Genomic DNA, 16,842 nt, shown 5'->3' with positions numbered 1-16,842 from the left:
TTCTCGTATACGGAATAGGCCTAATTTATGTTCTTCTTAAGTTTTAATGCTGAACGTTAGTTTCAGTTGTAAAACTTGTTATTTTACTTAATTGATGAAAGGTAGAAGTGATTCTCAGAGGAAAACACTGACATTTTGCTGATTTTGAATAGCCCTATGTAGCCACTAGCCTATCTTTCTCTATCCTCAGCCCAAGTAATTTCAAATCTGGAGTTTTATGATATTCGTTTATGTAATCGAAGCTTTTTTTTATTTCATAGTATGAAAGTTTAAATAAAAATTGTGCAAAATCGACTTTAATTACAATCTTTTACTTAACGCTGACAAAGCCAAGAATTATTCTGAATAAAAAACTGATCATTAATATCGAAATCGATATATCGATTATAGAATATCTAAAATAAAAATACTGAAACATCGTTATATCGTTGAACCAAATTATCGCGGAACACTAAAACAAAATCCGTTGGCAGCAGTGCAGTCTTGTTACATTCACACAAAGACTCTTAAGTCAGAATGAATTTCATTGGCTGGCTTCGGTTCACCTTTTATTTAGGGATGAAATCTAAAAAGACGGATTTCAACACATTCTAGCGGATTGATCGGTCGAGAGGTAAGGCGTAAAACACTTTAAATGCTTTATTTTGGCACCCTTTAAAAATCCACAATTGCTTTACGTTTCTAAAATACAAAAAGTCCTTTATTGTTTTGTGTCCTCAGCAGAGCAAATCAGTTTTGCACAATCCTATAAACACGGAAAAATATCATCAGTCCACTTATTGTGCTAGTTCCATAAATACATCCTGTAAAGGTTGCGAAGCATTAACTTTTTCTTCCTTTTATGCTTCAACTTCAGTTTTTACTTTCATCAGAAAAGATTTCTAATTTCAATTATTTTTATTTAAATAATACCACTGAGGCATTCTAGTGCATTAAATTATATAATCTGTTGCTTTAATTGTTTTGGTTTTTTCAAAGGAGATTAAGAAACCGGAAAATTAAAATCTAATTGCTTAAACAAAAACAACCAGTCTTTAATTGCCGAAATTTTTTCCTCGTTTTTGAGCTTCAGCTTCCCTTTTTACTCCCATTAGAAATAAAAAGGTTTTTCTTATTTCAACTAAAATAATATTAGTTAGCTTTGTTAATGAATTAAATTGGATAAACTTTTACTTTACTACTTCTAGATATCTTCAGTGGAAATCGATATATACAGAAGGATTAAAACACTTATCGTTTTAAGTAAAATGTCCTGTCCTTAATTAAAGGAGGAAACATTCCTTGATTGAGAATTCTGATATAAGGAATTGGAAGAGTCTCAGCTCTTTTGCCCACAAAAAGTAACTTTTTTTTATAGATATGTACAGTATAAAACTGCACAAAAAAATTGTTTTAAATAGCTACCATCAGAAAATATTTATCTCTTTCAAGTTATCAAAAACAGAGTAACAATAAATATACTTTTGAAGGAAAAAGCAATTAGAATCATTTAAAAGTGAATTAGAAGATAACAATACAGCGGAGGTGGACAGCATTTCTAAGAAAAGATCTTGGGATCTCGGGAAAAAAAATGTATATTAGGGATAATCCTAACCACAGAAATGTTCAGATGACTTTCCGTAAAAGCATGAAGTGGTGAATGTTCTGGGAGGTTATACAGAAAAGGTAGTTCAGTGGGATTTTTAGGCTCAGATAGATTAAGATTTACATGTGACTAGCATAAAAACGCGCTCTATATGTGAAATACATTATTGGGTTTGAAACCTTCCGAAAAATAATAAATGTCTTAGAATTAGTATAGTGGGTTTGCTTAAACAGCCAGATTTACAGCGGTGGATTTCTGTCAATTATTTTCTATAGTTTATTCTTGGACACTTTATATTTCTTGTGCATTGTATACATCCCAATTTGTCAGTTCTATAACTACACCTGTACTGCAACAAGTATGACGGTACTTTGTCCATTTTGATGGGATCTGGGTGAAAAGACCTGAGAAGTTCATCTTCTTCTTTTTGTTTTGGTAACGTAACATTCTCAATTGTGTACCAGCCCTAGGAAGAAAAGGCCCTTAGAGTCCACAAAATTCAAATTTGATTCTTCCTTTTCTTTTTAAATCTTCCCCATATATTTCCTTAAATTTCTCCTTGAATATTTTATTGTCTTAAAACTGGTAGTTTTCGCTGTCAATATTCCTAAAGTGAGATATATGAAAACTGAATGCTGTGCTGTAATTGAAAATCATTGGCTACTGGATATAAATCCACTTATAAATCATTACTTAAATCTTATTCAACAACAAAAATATACAGATGATGCCAATTCTTCTCTTCACCTCACATTTCACTCTTAAGAGATCCGTCATTTTGGTATGCAATTTTGAAAATATGCTTTGATGTTGGGAAGATCTTATGCTTTCGATGACTAGTTTGTTACGTTTTCCTTATAATTATCCTTAGACGTTGTTTTACTAACTTTCTTTAGCCGAGTTGAATTCCAAGAATTAATGAAAAGGTAAGTTTTCAGTTCCGAAAACAATACAACAAAACAATAAGAAATTACAAACTATTTAACGAGGCTGAAAATTTAACCAGCTTGGTAAGAAGCGGCTAGTCAAAAGTGACCCTCATTCACACGTAAATGAAAACCTTTAAGAAGCAGTTTCAAACAAAATAAACACATCAAAAGAGTCTGTTTTTATTGCTGAATCGAAACTTATACGGTTTTTAATTTCTTATTGAGTTTACTTATCCAAAACTTACTAGCAAAAAATATTGAGAATAATTAGGAAAAGAAACCCCTCCGCCGAAAAAATCCGGCCGACCTACATATTAATTACAACACAAAACTCCGAGTGTCTAATGTCCTAGATAACTCTATCTTTATATTAAAATACAGAAATTAGTTTTAACCTTGGGATGATATCTGAGATGCTTCTTTTTTTTCTTTATTTTTCCAGGGGTAGCTACATCTGACATAACACATAAAAATTTGGAGAGAAAATTTGCCTCTATAAACAACAACTAGAACAACGGGAAATTTATAAGAGAGTAGAATCCAACTTTAATATTTCGACCCTATATCCAAGAGTCGTCCTGAGCAAAACAAATGAAAAAATGAATATAAGAAAACTCGCAACAAAATACAATCTTTAAAACTAAAATATTTTCAAAGAAGTCCCAGCATCATTACTTAAGGAAGTTCAACTTGAGGGAAGCTAAGTTCTGGTTGAACTTCCTTCAAGTAATGATGCTAGGACTAGAATTATTAAATTGGAGTCTTTAAAAAAGAGGCTTTTAAAGTTTTTGGAAACGTCACAAACCCTATACCAATAAATTCGGTTGTTCATCATTTTTCCTGTGAAAATTATCCTGACTTTCCTATGGAAGGTAATTGGCTAAATCACATTCCACATTGAGTACTGTATCAAAATAAGGAAACATGCTATGAGGAAAGTAATAGAGTAATTATTATCCTTAATAATAAAAGGATTAGCAAAAAATAGATTTTTGCATTGATTCTCGCTAAGATCAGTTTTTCAACATGGATCTGTAGCCAGTAGCAGTAGGATCAGTAGCAAACTTTTTAGGATTGAAAATAAAGGAAGCAGCTAGCTATTTTCCTGTACCCAAGAATTTTGCTAAATCCGGTACCCTCGAAAAGGGATATATGATATAATAATATACATGTTGAAATTGGGTACCAGTAATGAAAATTCAAAAAGTTAGTGGGGGAGAGTTCCTCCAAAACAGTATTTTGAATCCAAATTTCAGTTAAAATAGTTCTGGATACCTTTTCACCAATTCTAATCCTGAGAACCAAGATTTTTTTAATGTTGCAGTGAGGAGAATTCCTCCAAGTAACATTTGGTGGGCGGCAACAATAAAATTCAATTAAATGCCCACTTGAATTTTATATACGAAACTTCAATTATGTTTATACAAAGTAAAGCAATTAGACCTGGTTTAATTAGTTTAATTTAGTTAAAACATATTGATATTTTACATTTTGTATAATAAATATAACATCCTGAAAGCAAAATGTGCTAATACTACACAAGCAAGCTCACATATTGCAAACAAAGTTCAAATTAAGAATGGATCAATAAAAAGAACATTATAAGGAACATTCAGAATGACCTTATTCACACATATTTACAACAGATGGAAATAAGGTTCCAAGGTTTCGCAACTTTAGTTTATTTCCTCTGTGGCTTAAGAATAGAATTGGCTCATTCACAAAGGTAAAATATTAATCTACGAATCCTTAATTGTGTAAATCATTCAAGCACCTAAGGGCTCCTTTTCGTTTTCCACTCGGGTTGATTTTCAAACATCAAAGGATTTCGAGTCCATAAGGGTAAACAGCTGAACTGTTTTGTGGGTGTGTTGTACTATTTAAAGGTCCAAAACATACTAAGTAGGAAATGACAAGCTTTATTATGCAATTATACCTTATATTGGGGGGGGGGTGCAATTTAGAATTTGTATTGTCATCTCTCCAGAGTCCATTTTGTATCTTTTGATTGTATATCAAAAGTCTTATTTGAGAGTTCAAATAAGTTTAACTTTCACGTTTATTGTGTCCTGTCAGCGACTTCTATCCTTGATCATTTTATTGCATCTTTCCCTGTGAAACTGTGAGGTAATTTGTGATGGCTTTTATTCGGATCACCTTCCAATAAAGTTGAAAATAAATGCTTCATTTCATGCCCCTAAACAGCCAGATAAAAGTGGTTTTATATAAAAGACTGGAAAGAAGTTAACCGCGAGATGTTTCGTTTGAATGTGACAGAATATTAAATAAAATAAAGGTGCCCTTTCATTTGTTGTGCACGTGCTCTGGCCTTAGTGAAAAAGAAATAGCCATCGGACTTACCACCTATCTAGCTGAAATTAACCATGCACTAAAGTGTGCTGAAGCTTCAGCTGTCCCGTGCAAGCGTATTAGTAAAGGCTCTCAAGTTCAGGGTTGGTCAAAAAACCCTTCCTTATTTCTGCGTGCGAGTCTCTAAAATTTGGCTGAATATTTGAAGGGATTGCGGCAGGCCTAAGTCTGGGACTATAAATGGTCTGCGGCTACGTTCTAAACGTTTTTTTGCTAAAGTGTTAAGAAACATAAGTTGATCTTATGAGAAAAACGCTCATAAAATTGCAGAGAACCCTTCGAAGCTCTGGAAAAAATTTGAACGCCCTTGTGAACACATTAGTGCAAATAATATTCCTGAGCCTGAGTGGATAAATTATTATAAGCATGAGTTTTCTTCTCCCGATCCTGCTCTTGAGTCAAAATTTGAAAAAGAATTAAGTGCTTGTCTGAAGAAACACGAACCCTCGACATTTATTATTAGCCAAGTGATGTATCGTTTTATTGTCAAAAAGATGTTTCGTTTGAATGTGACAGAATATTAAATAAAATAAAGGTGCCCTTTCATTTGTTGTGCACGCGCTCTGGCCTTAGTGAAAAAGAAATAGCCATCGGACTTACCACCTATCTAGCTGAAATTAACCATACACTAAAGTGTGCTGAAGCTTCAGCTGCCCCGTGCAAGCGTATTAGGAAAGGCTCTCAAGTTCAGGGTTGGTCAAAAACCCTTCCCTTATTTCTGCGTGCGAGTCTTCTAAAATTTGGCTGAATATTTGAAGGGATTGCGGCAGGCCTAAGTCTGGGACTATAAATGGTCCTGCGGCTACGTTCTAAACGTTTTTTTGCTAAAGTGTAAGAAAACATAAGGTTGATCTTATGAGAAAAACGCTCATAAAATTGCAGAGAACCCTTCGAAGCTCTGGAAAAAAATTTGAACGCCCTTGTGAACACATTAGTGCAAATAATATTCCTGAGCCTGAGTGGATAAATTATTATAAGCATGAGTTTTCTTCTCCGATCCTGCTCTTGAGTCAAACTTGAAAAGAATTAAGTGCTTGTCTGAAGAAACACGAACCCTCGACATTTATTATTAAGCAAGTGATGTATCGTTTTATTGTCAAAAACTAAAGAAAAGAAATTCTGCGGGAGTTGATGGAATTACTGCCAGACATTTTGATTATGCAAGTGCTCTTCTTTTTAATCATTATCTCTACTTTTTCAAATGTCTATTGAAAACGGAGTTGTTCCTTATCAATTTACAGTTGGTCAAATAACCCCTATCCCGAAAAAAGGCAAAAAGGATTTTACTTCGTGTGATTCGTTCCGACCTATAACAGTTTCTTGCACTATTTTTAAATTGTTCGAGTCAGTTATTTTGGATGAAATTGTTTCTAAATGTTATGTCCCACCCCACCAGTTTGGTTACCAAAAAGGTATTAGCCGGGAGCATGCCTTTTTGCTTTAATGAATGTTCTTGCTGATGCAGAAAGAAGTAGATCCCATATATCCTTTGTGCTTTAGATGTTGCTCGTGCTTTCGACTCTTGTATCTTTTCCCAAGTTTTATTTGAAGCGTATAAAAGAGGGGTAAATTTTTTTATAGTGAAGTGCCTTCTGTATATGTACCATCACCTTAAGGCGAAGTTAAAGGGGGATCTTCCCTTTTTAATATTTGAAAGGAGTCCGTCAAGGTGGCCTTACCTCACCTTCTTTATTTAATAACTCTGTTTTAAATGCCCAAAATCTGTTAATTTTAGTTGTATTCACCGTGGATTTAACTTGTCTTTAATAACTTTTGCAGATGACGTTTTGAATCTAAGCCGTACTTTTAGTGGATGTGAAAACGCGTTTAATCAGCTTTATAATGAATATAAAAATATTGGGCTTTCTTTCAATGTTGATAAAACTGCTGTTGTAGCTTTCAATTTTATAGAGACAAATGGCCCTATTTCTTTATCTTTAGCTAATGTTCATGTCCCCCTTTCTCAAAAATTAGTTTACCTTGGAATGCCTATTGGAAAAAATATGAAAGAAAACTGTGAATTTATCCCTTGAACTTCTGAAGAAAAAACTGAGAATTGCTTATGCTTCAATTGCATCTAATATTAAACATATTGATAAATTAAATCTTGCGAAAATTTATAACAGCCTAGTTGTACCTCATCTCCTTTCTCTTTGTCCGGTTTGGCAGTTTTTTAGTGAACCTCAGAAACTATCTGTTCGTAGAGTATATTTTCGTTATGCTAAGTTCCTTTTCAGTTACCCTCCTTGGACTAGAAATAGTTACTTAGTGAACAAATTCCGCCTACTTTCTCCTACATCTATTATTGATAAAAGGCTCATGATTTTCGTTCTTCTATGTCGATAGTGTCTCACCATGGTCAGCATTACTTATTTAATTGTTTGATTTGTACCTTTTTTTTTTCTCTCTCTTATTACTCCATCTTAAGGGCGTTCCGCCCTCTTTTTGTAGATGGGTTATAAATAAATTGAATTGAATTGAATATGTTATTTCAGGGTTCATTTCACTTACGAAATTAAAAGGGTTAAAGTGAATACGTTCCGGAAATACTTTTAAAGGAAAACTCATATTTATGGCATGGTCTCCTTACGTCTTATTGCTCAATTTATATTTAGCAATACCACAGTAATTTTCACCAATTTAGCTAACATTATTATAAGCTGAGTTATACATTTTTCAGAATCTACCTAAAGGCTCATTCAAATAGCATAGGAGATTTAAAAGAGTTGTATTTTTCGTGGTTTAGTATTATAAGATGAAAACTAAAAGCAACTTGCGGCACACATAGTTTAGCCGCTGGGGGGTGGCATCAAAACATGGTTATCTGGGGGACATCAAACATAAGGAAACAACGAAATTTGATAAATAACACAAGCAATCTGCAATGCTGTGGGATTAAGCCTCAAATTTGTCTCTAAATTATAACTAGTAACCATTTTTTGGGTTCCAGGGATTGTCTAAAGTCAAAATCTGGTCAAATTTCTCATTTCTCCTCTGTATTTTAGACTTCCTGACTTTTCAGACCTTTCTTTAACTCCACGGCAGTGTGCAAAAAGGGCCTAAATCCACTTTTTTCCCATTAAGCACGTGGTTTGAAAAACCTCAAAGACATCTACCGATTGATATATTGGAAATGGGCTTATCTTTAATTCTGACCGAGCTATAAATTATTCCAAAAGGGCATAAAAAAGAGCGCAAGTCCCTTATCTTCTAAGTGACGAACAATTTAGGAATTCAAACATTTCCAGTGAGTTCCGATTGAAAATTTAGCTAGGAATCAGGCTTAAATTTTTAAGTTTCTTAAATTTTGATTTAGGAGAAAGATCTTTTCATTGTGTCTTTTTATTTTCATTTTTTTTCTCCTGTAAAAATAAAAACGTGGAAGTACGAGGCAATTTGGTAGTGGAGTCACGAAGGAAAAACTTGCCAAATAATAGATAGCGTTGGTGAAAACTTCTTTTCGATGACAGGGCAAGTTTCTACTCTAACAAGTAAATACCGACATTTAGTCCACTTCCCCCTCCCCAGATCTCATAATTACTTGCTTTTCTTATGAAATTGCACTATTTCAATATTCAGCCAGTGATGTATTAGGATCAAAACTATTTATTTAAATTATTTGTAGTTTGTTACAAAAGTTTACTTGAATTTAACCCAAGATTGGGAGGTGATCATAAGCCAGAATAAGTATTTAGGTACCCAAAGCTGTTGGAAACTGACTTGGGCAACCATAGTAACAACAAGCATACGTAAACCATAATCTTTACAAACGGTAAACATTCTAATAAAAAATTAGATCAAAATTTCGAAGCATCAGTTTTTCCTTTTTTTTAAATCTTTAAATTAGAACGTTTAATTCTGAACAGGTTTAACTGTCTGGACACTCTACAGATAATTGCCAAAATACAACACCGGTCCAGCCCATTTTTCAGTGGGCCCTCTCGTCAAAGGGCAACCATTTTACAGTGGCACCAAAATAACACAAGTACAACAAAAACAATTCTTGTTTGCTCAATCATCTCTCTATTTACCTTGCATTCCCTTCCTCCCATGTTACTCAGTAATACCAATATACATGGAAACCTAGAGTGCATTTCAAAAGCCTATTAAGATCATTTGTAACTAAATATTTGTTATTACGTTCATTCTAAAATGGCTCCCAGCTGCCAATTCAATCTCTTAATGGATAAAAGAGCAAACATTTTAGTTCTTTCTGCACTTTTAATAAAAAGAATTAATAATATGCTTCTATTATCTTGAGATTTGAAACGCAAATACTAGTACATATACAGTTTCCTACAGTTCACTAATGAAAATTACCCTCTGGGACACATTCCTGGTTTTTGAATCTTGCATAACAAGACACTCAATGATCAAAATAGGTTTTTCGTTCCGTTTTAAATTTTTTACTTTAATTATTTAAAGAAAAATTACTACTACTACTACTAATAACTCACTGCAGCACCAAGCCGCCTGAGGCCAACACAGCTACGCACGCTCCTCCTCCAACCTAATCTATTTAAAGCCTCCCTCTTTACACCCTCCCAGGAAGTTCCCATTTCCTTTAAATCCTTATTTATGACATCCTCCCAACCCAGACAAGGACGACCTGCTTTCCGTGTAGCCCAGACGGTTTTTTATAGTCGAAAATATTTCGACTATAAAATTTTTTTTTAGTTTTCCAGCCCTTTTCTCCATTAGAAGAATTTAGTACTAAATTTTAGTAAGCTAATAAGGCAGCAGGAAAGTAAAGACTCCCGAAATTAAATGATCATGAATGGATTCTGTATTTAGAATTATTTATTTGCTATCGCAAAATACATTAAGCCCTAGGTATAACGATTTTTTTTTTTTCAAAACCAATCATAATAGGTCCTCGGCAGAAGCTGAGAGAAAAGAAAGAGCTAGGTTGATCATACAAAAAGCTCAAAATTTTGTGACATTTTGACAGAAAAAAGGTTCTATAATTTTTAAACTTAGACCCCTCTCGAAAGATTTTATTGGCTAGCTTTACCCCCTTTTTTTCATGACTCCTTTGAAACTTCCTGGTGACACTTTTAAAGAGGTGTATGTGGGAATTTTTTGAAAATGAATCAAGAAAGCCTCGACATTCACTGATCATTGAGTTTAAAAAAAAAAAAACTACCTAGGGTCCAGCAATAAACAAACATAGAATTCAAATCCTAGAAGAGATCGATTTATCTCTATTAATGGTTGTTGGATATAATCCCTTAAATATAAATTGCTTTTGGGGCCTACGTCAGGAGTAATCCGATCTCTCCCCTCTCCTTGTCTCTCTCTCTCAATCTTTTGCTGATTTCTGCTCTTTTATTTATTTAAAGGGCGGAGGAGCCATAAAAAAATAAAAAAAGGCAAATATTTAATTAAGATTGAATTTATAATCATTATAAGATACAATTCAGCCGTTTTTTGTGAAACAGACGTAAACGCCATTTGGGAAGAAATTGAGATATTAGCACTTTCTATGGTAAATTTTCGTGTTCTTTCCATTGGCGCGACCTATGTTTGTCTAAGTTAAATGTTTTAGAAGTTGAGCAGACGTATATTCACAAATTCTCTTGCTTTTACCAACTTTTCTTTTTGAAAAAAGACGTATATCCTAAACCCAATCAAAGCTGATTCCTTTGTCACGTGGCTGGATATACGTCTTTGTCTTTTGCCAAGAAATTTGCACTTACGTCTGTTTCAAATGATTGTATTATAAACGTTGGTTGACATAAGTCTCTCTCAGTTGGATACTAGAGCACCTTTCGTCTGTTTCGATTGTAGAGCTAAGTCAAAACAATTTAGGTTTTAGTGAGCTTGTCTTAATTCATCCAAAGCTGTGTGAAGGAACATACCTCAAAGGGCTCGGACCATGGTCCAAAGGGCTCATGACATAGCTGTCAAAACGTAAGGAGAAGTCTGATTCGTCTTTGTTAAAGTTTAACTGAAAAGGAATGTGATTGGGAATTTAAGTACCCATGACTTATTAACTTAAAGATGCTTGAAGACCCGATGGAAATGCGTTACTTTTCTCTTCAGCTATTCCTGAATAACCAATTTTCAAATAGTGGAATTTCACTTGTTTGTAAAAAGTGCAATCAGTTTGTAAAAGCTCTATCTGCTTTTGTCTGTGTCGTAGCAAAAATACAACTATTCAACAGTTCATGAAAACGATTCAGAAAAAACGACTGTTCACGCAGTGTGCCAAACTTCCTGGAGCTGACCACTGACCACAGAAAAGAACTGATACTTAACTTAGAACTTTGTACTGATAATTAACTTTCCCGCGTGATAGTAGGATCTTGCGCTGTGAGGGTGACTTTAGATATTCTGAACATTATAGTAGAGCAAACAGTGAAAAAAAATCCTTAACGATATCAGCATAATGAAGTATATTTACTTGAGCGATACAAAAATAAGTCGGCTTTTCATTTAAACTTTAAGGTTGCTCGATTAATACTTATTCCACTCCAGTCTAGTTGTCTTACTTTTGTAGTCCTGTTGGATTTATTGGCTTTGCTATTTCGCTTGGTTTACTTTTCTTGTGCCGTAAGAATAATGGTAATTAAGGGTTGAGGTTCCTTTTCACTGAAATATTATGTAGCTCTTAGTACATGTACCTTATCGGTTTTACAAGAAGTCAAGTGGTTTGGAAAATAGGCAAAATGCTTTATAAATTTTGTTCCAGGCCAGTCAGTGGACTGGGAAGAGTTTAGCTGGCACGTCAACGGGTAGGCAGACGGTTACCTTGGAATAAAGGTGACTAGGAAATGTCGCACTCGTGCTGTTAGCTGTTTGGAAGTAATTGGTAAGCAAAAACGCTATCCAGTTTCAACCAGTCAAAAATTCAAGAAATAAAGTGTACTGGAATCGTTGCAGAACACTAAGAAGCTGAAATTTCGCGCAACAAAGAGATTGGTGACACGAACAAATCTCGATTAACTGAAATATACATTCTCGTTGGGAGGACTGAGATGAACACGGAGTATGAGCTGCAGCTGACACTTCAAGAAACCTTTGATGTTCACATGGATCCAGAGCTTCTGGCATCCAACGGACAAGTACAAGATATGGACATCTCCGGGCTAACAGATATTTTTGCTGAAACAAATGATATGAGCTTTGCTCTCCTTCTCAATCATGCTTTGCGATACAATTTAGACAGCTTCAGTCTTGCAGTGTCAGTAGCATTATCAAATGACATCCAAGAAGATTAAACTCTCTCGATGAATACAGCTTCCACTTTTTCTTCTATCCAAGTTATCTCAGCTGACGCTGTTGAAGATGTCCTACCAATAGCATTGAATCCTGTAGTATCAGCGTTATCACGTGACATCCAAGAAGATCAGAAGCATGAAAAATACGTCTACTTTGTCTTCTATCAAAGTCTTCTCAGCTGATGCTACTGAGGATGTCCTGCCATTAGCACGGGGACTACTTGACACTGAAGCTGACCAGCCCAGGTTACTTATCAGTGAAAATGAACTTAGTCCATCTACTCGTTCAACAAGTTCGCACATTCAGCCAGCTGCAGAACAAATTATTGAGATTGACAACGAAGTTTTTTTGATCAAAGAAAGACCCATTCTCTCTTGGTGTGGTTTAAGGAAATGTAAGCTTCAGTGCTCACTTATTTCCGAAGAGCTGCGAAAAAGGCTAAATCAATCCTTCTGGTTGTTGGGATTTGAGCAGAAACTCAAGTGGCTTAAGCCGTACATCACAGCCAGCAAGCCAAAGCGAAGGCGAGTATAAATTGCAGAAAATTGTTCCATAAGAAAGAACAGATCTACAATGTTTTACTTCCCAGTTCATTCTGAAGTGAATCAGGTCTGCAAACAAACGTTTTTGACAATCCTGGGCTACCCCCCGAAATCCAACAAGATCATTCAGCATGTTCTTCGCAAGTACGCAGAAGATCCTCTCAAACTCTGTGGAATGGTGGACAAATGAGGAAAGGCTGCGAGAGAGCACGCAAAGATTTATGGAGAAGCACGAAGAATGCTCGTTAGACGACACATTATGACATTTGAGCCTTCTATGATGTACTCCAGGTGCGAGCACAGTCCTAACATAAAATATCTCTCAAGGGAAATTACCATTACTTTTCTAGTAAAAGATTTTAAAGAAAAAAATCCCAAAGTGGAGATTGGTCTGAATATGTATCGAGAAGGACTGAAGAAATAATATGTCTCCTTGAAAATACCTTCTATGGATGAATGTGATACCTGCTCACACATATCAGCCAAAATCAGTGCCGGATCAGCCTCTGAAATTGAGGTAACAAAGCTGGAAAAGCATCAAGAGAAGTAAAAAAAAGAGGAACCTTTACGCTACTGACGCCGATCGTGTATGGAAAAAAACTGAAAGGGTTTACAGCTTTGACTTGCAGAAGATCCTTCTTCTGCCCACGATGCCGTCTTCAAAAGACGTTTTTTTCATCAGTCGTCTCCTGACCTTCAACGAGACCTTAGCATTAGTTAGGACAAGGAACCCGACTTGTCCCTCGTATTGTGTGACTTGGCACGAGAAATTTTCTGGAAGAAATGCGAAGAACATTGCAAGTTCTCTTCACAAATTCATTGAAGTTCAGGCTGCTCTTTGAGTGGAAGACATCATACTTTACAATGGCAACTGTACCGCCCAAAACAAAATTGGACACTATACACTGATTTGGTTCAGATTGTCAACGCCTCAGAAAGCACAATCAACCAGATTGATCTTCGTCACTTGACAACAGGCCATAGTCACATGGGTGCGGACACAGTCCATGCCAACATCGAGTCAAATATTCGTCGCACCAAAGCCGCAATGCTCATTCCAGAGCCTAAAAGAGCTGATTTTCCAAGCCCGGGGGAAAAATAAAATCCTGAAAATGTGCTTTGGAGATTCAGATTGTGGAAGTCAGGAAAAAACACGAAAAAAATACAATGTAACTTAGCTGATATTGTGCAGGTTTCTTTTGTCAGAGGCAAATAAACGATGTTCGTGAAAACTGACTTGGACGAACCTCCTCAAGAATGGGATTTCCTACAGCGAAGGTTCGATTGTCAACTTTTCCCCTCGATGATGTCAAAGCCAAGAGGTGTACAGAGAGAAAAACTTGCCGTCATACTTGAGAAGCTAGTTCCCTTGATGGCGAATCGAGTTAACCTCAATTTTTGGCAAAATATGCCAAAAAACAGGATATATTCTATAGTGTTAATATTATATATAAAGTTTAACTTTAGACGACCATTGCACAAAAACTTATCTAAAAGTCAATATGATCGAAAAAGTTAGAAAATATCACTCTTAAATCGAGAGATCAATGTACTTTCTTTAGATAGCCAACGGAATAATTAATTCATTTTTAGCTTGAAATTTACTTCAAGGCTTTTTGTTTGTTTTTTGTTTTAAATAACTATAAGATAGTTAATATGGGTTATTCCTGATGTTTTTCTACAAAAATATTTTTTTTTTTTTATAATTGTGTATCAGAAGACATTTTTGGGAGTCTTCAATGGTGTTGACAAACAACTATAAAATTCTTTCAGATATAAACATATCTGAAAGAATTTTATAGTTGTTTGTCAACACCATTGAAGACTCCCAAAAATGTCTTCTGATACACAGAAGACATTTGTTTAGCTGTTTCTTGATTGTTGCGTCTTTGTTTTCTTGTTTTCAGTTGTTTCTTGTTTTCCGTTTTTTGTTATTTTTTAGTCTATTCTGTTCCAACAACATAAGCTCCCGGGTGTGAAATCAAAATTTTCGGCTTGCATTATTCCATTTAGTTGATTATCTGAATTAAAGTTTGTACATGGAAAATGCTTTATATTATTGTATTACTTAAGCTATATATAACCTGAAGCTTGCTAATGAGAAAAATAATGAATTAGATCTCTATATTTAATTAATAAGCGTTTGAGCATTAGCTTTGATAGTATCTATATTTCTTTGCCAGTTTTTCAGGATCCTTTTCAAAGATGTTTCCAGAGCTTCTTGGTTCAGCAATCGCAGCAGAATAAATATATATCAGAGAAACCAATAGCGCTACCTGTAACAAATAAATGCAGAATTGAGTGTGGCATTAAAAAACAAATGACAGTCAAAAATCATGAAATCGTGGTAAGCAGAGGAATAAAAGCTAATTTGAAATCCTAATAATGACAAAAGTGATCTAATGTCTAAAGTCATCATTATGTAAAAAAGTATAGCAAGACAGTGTCTTTTTGTCTTCACCTATCTTATTTGAAAATGGTATTAGTCTAAATAGTCGCACTGTAGCAGCTAAATTTCCAATCATTAAAGTTCAAAAGTGTGTAAGTCAAAACTTGCATGGAAAGGATATTGATATTTACCTAGATTCAGCCAAGGACTCCGGGTTCCTTAAAATCATGATATATTCCAAGTTCTAGTCATATTTCTCTTACGGTTAAGGTATTTTTTCTGTAGTGATTCTAGAAATTCTTCGATTTTATTGGAAGAGAAAATTTTTAATTTCCCGGGAAAACCTAATCTGACTGTTAAAAATACAGTTTATTGGTTTAGTTTATTTGCATCTTGTTGATTTGTTCTCTGCCCTAACTATTTTTAGATGACTGACAAATCCATGAACTTTAAGAAACTAACTAAAAGTCCTTTTATCAGACGATATGCTCTCCAAAACATCCTTATTATTCACCCAAGAGATTTGAAACGTGTACACACGTGCTTTTAGATTGTCCTTTTTGATCCAAACTACAAAGATTTCTTTCTTTCTTTAATCCTTTTCCCTTCTGTACTTAACCACACAGTAACCATTCCTTCCTAGTGTCTCTTGTAGTTCAGATACCGCTTTCAAACTTATGACTGTCAGATAGCACAAGTTCAGCCCTTTGTGTTGCGATACCTTTTACTATCCTGGATGGCTCTGAAGTGAACAGAGTAGTTTTTTGCTATGCCTAAAAAGCGAAAATTAGCTGATTTTTACAGTGATGATGAAAAAGATGCAGGTGAGTTTTTCTAGTTTTATTATCTTGTTTTGTTCCTTAAAGTCTCTACTTTCAGCTTGTATTTATAAGAATCTTGTTTAGTTTGATCTTCATTCCCTTTTCTCTGGTTTTTTTTTTTAACGGTCACCATATGGTAACCTTAGGTTTTGAGTCGGGTAGTTTTTGAAGATGCTTCTCTTATACTATTCTGTTTTTGCTGGTTTATTGTTTTCTAGATTCTTTCCTTTAATTCATTCTTTTATTTGTGAAGCACTTCAATCTGGTTGTTCTAATTTGCATGGTTTCAGAATTTTTCAAACACTCCTTCAATTTTCAGGTATGAAAGGGTTAAATATGCAAAAATTGAAGCATTACCTATTACAGCTAGAATTGATTCTTGGTCACATATTCCATGAAGACAAAACATTTCTCTGATTGTGCTCAAGGTACTGACAATGCTGATAAAATGATATCTGTATTGTGAAAATGATATCAATTAGGACTTTAACTCGGCCGCATTAAAACATGGTGTTATGTGTTACTTTTGTAAAACAGAAACCTATAATTCATTGCCTTAAACTGGGTATCCTTTTATTAATTACTAGTTGGTGGGGCGCTTCGCAACCCCCAATGCCCCCCCCCCCCCCCGCGCGCGTAAGTCGTTACGTGCCATATTAGTTACGCGCCATTGTAGTTGTGTCCTTGTGTCCCATCTGTGAATAGATATATATATATATATATATATATATATATATATATATATATATATATATATATATATATATATATATATATATATATATATATATATATATATATATATATATATATATATATATATTATATATATATATATATATATATATATATATATATATATGTTTTTAATTACGTAAAACGTGCGAACATACAACATTCTTCGCTGTCCCATTGTCTGTGCATATAAATAGATTGTCAGGTTTACTGACTCTTGAACATGCAACATATAATTGTCCATGGG

This window comes from Artemia franciscana, unplaced genomic scaffold (assembly GCF_032884065.1).
Source record: "Artemia franciscana unplaced genomic scaffold, ASM3288406v1 PGA_scaffold_34, whole genome shotgun sequence".
NCBI lineage: Eukaryota > Metazoa > Arthropoda > Branchiopoda > Anostraca > Artemiidae > Artemia > Artemia franciscana.
This window is presented reverse-complemented; position numbering follows the sequence as displayed.